This window comes from Haliotis cracherodii, unplaced genomic scaffold, assembly GCF_022045235.1.
Source record: "Haliotis cracherodii isolate W230 unplaced genomic scaffold, xgHalCrac1.p SCAF_20, whole genome shotgun sequence".
Lineage (NCBI taxonomy): Eukaryota > Metazoa > Mollusca > Gastropoda > Lepetellida > Haliotidae > Haliotis > Haliotis cracherodii.
The window spans coordinates 16,625,760-16,631,759 of record NW_027266276.1 but is presented as its reverse complement, the minus strand read 5'-3'; positions in this window follow the sequence as shown (position 1 = coordinate 16,631,759).

Below are 6,000 nucleotides of genomic sequence, written 5' to 3'. Positions count from 1 at the left end.
CTGCAGGGTAGATGTGCCTTGGAAAGGTAGCCTTGCCTTCCCTGGAGTCCAAACCTCGGCGAACCCTGCTCTGGGGTATCTTGTAGGTTCGGAGTAGTCACGGCTTTGATAATAGACAGGATTTCTGAATGAACCCACTATTGCGTGCTTCAACGAGCCCTGCAGCTACACGCGTATACAGCACGAGTTTTATAACGGTATGATTCTGTGACCATCAACGTTGATAGTGGCACTTGTCCTGAATGTCAATGTGTTGTTGTACGGGCCATTCTGTCGTCGACATTTGAAATGCCCCCAAGTCCGATTTTAAACAAGGTGAACCTTACCCTAGACTTCATAATTGTGTTGTTTACATCTGACCAGTTTAATTTCTTAAACTAACGACATTATATGCCGTTTTAATTTCAGTCTCAATCCCCAGTAGTCCGTCCGCCCATCTTATAACGTCATGTTTGGCTGTAAGCCCATCTGGCAGCGTCGGGCTCTCCGTGGTTCAATCCTTCGTGGATCAGTAAGATTCCCCGTGGGATGAGCGGCTTATTCCCCGTGGGGTGGGGAAAGGGGAGATTTACTGTACAACTTCTCAAACTCGGCCACGCCACGTCCAAGTTTTATCCGGGACTGGAATTACTCGCTCTAAATTAATATCAATTACAGTGTAATTAAAACCAAGGTCTCCGTATCGCGGCCGAGAGCTGGTTAGCTTATATCTAGGACGGAGTGGACTGGGGAAACTCACTCTGTCCATATCACCAGAGTGAAGATAACTTTAACACTCACAGGCCGAGGAAATACCAGGCCACGCGCATGTTGGTTACAACAAGGGTAGAGTTACCTTGGCAACATGTCGGAGATTCTCACTGCCCATGTAGTTATGCAATACAAGCTATATCAAAAGAACTTGTCAAATTGTACAATATTTCTGAGATTATTGCACGCGTGTTTCTTTACTATATCAAATCAAGAGCAAATCTGGTGTTGGTGTATCAGTTCAGTTGATGACGTTTTCAGAAGAAAAGAACAACATATTCCTTTATCATTGCTGGTCAGTGGGTATCTGTTACACTGACATATCCAACAGCATTAAACTATTGTCCTGTAGGAGAAGACGAGTCAAGCAATATATCTGCAATATCTGTATAACTAAACTCCTTGTTTATAAAGTAAGCTGCAACTTATATTTAGGTACGCGGCCAAGTGTTTGAGACAGGGTAGCTAGATGTGTACGCCCGGATCCCCTGGGTTTAGATATTTAAAAAAACCTATCACAAACACCAACCAGGGCCATCACTAGACCAACAGATGAGCATGTAGACCAACACCAATGACCTTCACATGCTGTCCAAAATACATGAGTCAACAATACCATTAGTATGTATTTATCAATGGATATGACAAGTCTCGACATTTGGCTGTGCCTAATTAAAAAGGTTAATGAATTCATTTCATGAGATAGCGACATTCATTCTCGCGTAATGTGATCGAAAGTAATCTAATCTCTGCAGTTTACAAACGTTGAGAAACGGGGGTAGTGTCATAAATCGTAGGACATTTTACTGGTGCTGCATGTAATGTAAGCGTTCATGTTTTTAAAGCGTTAGATAACCTTATATAACTGCATGTGTTCACAATGGCGGCGAGGTGTCGAATTTGGACACCAACTGATGGCCTGCAATAGCTGGTCATTGGGACAAAGACATTCAGGTGATAGATGGATATCTGCGTGCGTCAGCAGTTTATTTTCTTCTACGTTCATACAGACATCCGTCTGTTGTTTTTTTTCTTTATTATTTATTCATTCATTGCTCACATATGACGTCGCGAAATTATTTTGTTGATCTAATGATTAATAATATGTCGACTTCCTTTATTCGCTCATTCAAAGAACCTTCGTTTCCTTCTCTACCATCACCGCTTCTATCTGTGATCATATGGTTGATACTTTCAGTTAAAACTGTCTTGTTTATTACCCAATCATTCATTCATACATACATATGCAATGGCAATACATCGATAAACATTTTACTGGAAGGAATTTCTAAGTTATAAATGTCCGACAGATTACGTTCCTTGTGTACTAGTAGATGGAACCAGTCGCAGAATTAAATAGTACGGGTTCGCTGTATTTTCATGTAAGTCCCATTTAAAGTTGATATCCTGTGAAATATATTTAACTGACGATGTTAAAAGAAGTCAGGTTATCTCTATGGCGTTTGTTGCTTCGAAGATGATGTTGACTTCTTGCAATAAAGCATCCCTAGAGGTAGTTTACGTTCGCTTCAATGACAAGTAAACAAATACCAGGTAACGTTAACTTTCCTGAAATGCTGTGTGCCTCGTTCTGTTTGTAAAAACTCAATCGAAAAAGAAGGTACACACTGGTAGAACTGAAATATTTGATTACCGTGTGATGCCTTATATTTCCTGACAGAACAGAGCATTCACCATGCGCCTGGCAGTCGTGTGTTGCATGCATGTGTACGACCCGGAGTCCAAAAAGGAAGTCAAAATTCAATTTTCAGGGAAGATTTGTAGATTGCTGAAAGGATGTATCAAATAGCTGGACTCCTGAATCCCACGAAGGTGGGGAATTCCTCCCTCCCATTTTCACTAGCAGTTCATACATAGCTGGAGCGCAAATGACAGATGGCAAGTTGCCCTTAATCTTGGTGCCAGGCTGCATTCGAGAAGTGCATCCAAATGTTGGCGTTGTGATGATGGGTTGGCACAAATGCACGCCAAAACACACACGCACGCTCACAAACGCACGCACAAACCAAACGTAAGCAAAAACGCAAGAACATACAATTTCACACACAAAAGTACGCACGCACACACGCAACTTTCAGAATTTTCTATGGTGAAACAAGATATGATTTTTTAAAGTGACATTTACGAGAAAACATTGAATAGAACTAAAATCCAATAAGGCCGCAAACAAAAAGGACATCCAACATGGCTAAATAGTTTGATGTAATATATACGCAGACATATCTCAGATAGTTCGGAAGCATTGTTACAACCCTTAATTTTAAAAATAACTCTGAATGTATTGTTTTACATTAATGGTTACCTTTAACTCTTAATGTAAAACAAATTACATTAAGTGTAGCGCCCACAACCCTTAATGTCATTTTTATTTTGTTTTACATTAAGGTTTAATGTGGTAAATATCGCTCCTTATTGTAAAAAATAAACCTTCTAAACAAAGTTTGATTGGACATATTGGGTGCTTTGTTTGCTCTTTTGACATTTTTCTTTGGTTTTGCTTGTCTTCTCATAATCATTCGTAATAGAATTTATTCTACCTTCAACTTTGTGCATTTTCTCAGAAACTACATCTAGTAGAGCCATGGTGTATATGCCGCACCTTTCATATTCCAGCTACCTGTCAACAACGACCACCTGGTGTTTTTTTACATGTTTACTTTGAGTGGTAATTACTTACATGTCGTTTTTTTTACAATCTTGGAACATATAGGTGTATCTATGGACACTATACAATACGACTTTATTTTACAGAGATGATTGATCGATATTTAGAGAATTCAGTCAAATTTGATATTTAAGTTCAATGTATTTCAGGACTCAACCCTTCCGTTGCCATTGTATTGGGATAGTGACAGAAATGAGGTTACGTTGTAGAGTATGGTAAGGCCCACCTTTATACTACAGTAGGTTTGGTAGAAGCCAGTAAAACAATCAGGAGTCATAACCGCTTGTATGAAACCTGCACACATATAGCAACAAGGCGGTCGTAGCCCGACAACTGACAAGTATTATACACATCTGGACAAAGTAACGATCAATTAAACCTGCAAAGTTTCATGACTGTCGATAATATTTTTTTACAGATTTTTTTTTCTTCTGAAAGTTAACTTGCATAAAAAATGAATAATCTTAATCGCCCCCCTGTCAAAAAAAGTTAACTTCGGCTTTGAATAGTAACAATAACTCTAACGATTACAACAGGGCGTGCAGCATTTCGGCTTGGAGCCCTAATAATCGTTATAATTCAGAAAATAGTCTAAGCGAGCATGATGGCTGAATCCTCTTTACTGAGACATATCCGTCATGTTTGTTTTTTTATGTTTTGATGCCATTGCGTTTAGCTAATGACGCCATGACAGATATTCGTTTCACTTTCCACATCAGGTTTTCAAGATGGTGTGGCTGCACGCTGTAGCTGCGGTCGTGGTGGTTTTCTTTCTCCTGAAGGAGTTGATGAGACTTCCAACTGTCGGCAAATATGGGGAGCGTTATGTGTTCATCACCGGCTGCGACACGGGCTTTGGGAACCAACTGGCCAAACGACTGGACTCCCTCGGCTTCAACGTGTTTGCAGCATGTTTCTCTGAAAGAGGAGCGGACGAACTGAGGAAAGTGTCGTCTGCCAGACTGAAGACATTGTCGCTGGAGGTGTCCAAACCTGACAGCACGAGCTAACGACCCACTCGGGATCATTTTCAGGCATGACCGTTATCGTGAGACCAAGACCAATTTTGATGTGCTGGAAAAAAAATAGAAAACCTGTCAGTCTACCCTTGGCTCAACAAGGAAAGAAATCCCTTCACAGCAGAAGTACTATTAAAAAAAGGTGTTTAGAATGTAAACACATACACGATAAATTTAGGAATGTGTCTAAATCTTAGTGAGTGAGTATGGTGTTATCAATATTCCAGCAATATCACGATTGGGGACACCAGAAATGGGCTTCACACTTTGTACCCATGTCGGGAATCGAACCCGGGTCTTCGGCGTGACGAGTGAACGCTTTCACCACTAGGCTACCCGACAGCCTGTTTAAATCTAAAATGAAATGTGTATTTTGTATCCATCACGATTAGAGTCTAGCCTAAACACAACACATTCCCATAATCAAAACATGTTTACCACAAATTGCATATCATTGTGTATTATCATGATAATTCCGACGAGATTTTAAAAGTTTGGTGTTCGTTAATGTGTTGCTGCTGTGGAACTAATAGTATTCTATCCTACAGGAAACAGAAGCTGCCAGTGATCAGTATACCTGATTACTATATTCCCCAGACCCTAAACCTTTGTTAAGTGACCCCCATACCTCAATATCCCCATTAAACGCTAAAAACAACAACGAAAAAACAACATTTAGAACGAAGCTGAAAGGTCAGGTTGACAAAAACGGCACCGCGTCAAGAACGCCAAAAAATTGCCAGGCAAAGACGGAACGAAATTGGCTAAAACAGCAGCATACATGTTATTTGTCATTATAAGTATACAAACACCGTTTTACCAATCGTGAAACATTTATATCAACAAAAATCAACCCACATCTCTTTCGTCATGGATTCATTCAACATAGACACTATTCTTCAATTCATTCCAATAAGTTTTAATTAATTCCTCTGATACATTCATTTTTGTTCCTAAGACAAGGGTGGCCTAGTCGTTTAAGGAGTTGAGTCCCTCGAGCACTCCTGAAACCTATTATGTGGGTTCGAATCCCGGTTCGCCCCGATTATGTTTCTAGGTTTGTCAGCACCATACCCGTGCTCGTGGCTTTCACCAAAGTGGTAAACGTCTGAGACCTGCATCACTTCGAGCTTTCCTCCCATATTAAGCTGACACTCATGTTTGTTCAGCCTTTATAGAAGTGTGATTACACAATCTATTATTAAATTGTTATCATCAGTGCCGTTAATGAAAGTTATATTTGTGACTATGAGCAGATGGCGGAAAAACAAGAGTGTTGAATATTTTTACACCTATACAGCCACCACTATTCAAAGTTAGAAAAGAATGCGGTTATGAATGTCTAAGGGAACTTGTCAAATTTTGGAAGTATCAAAAACCCATTGTGCCTTGATGTGCAATACGCGTATTTGATATTCCAAGACAACTGGGTGTGCGCATATAACCATAAAATACTGAAAGTTATGCACGAGGGTTGTGAAGTATATGTGGCAATAGTAGCCTATGACAGACGTTGGATTGACGAAAGCGCTTCTGGTTTTTGAT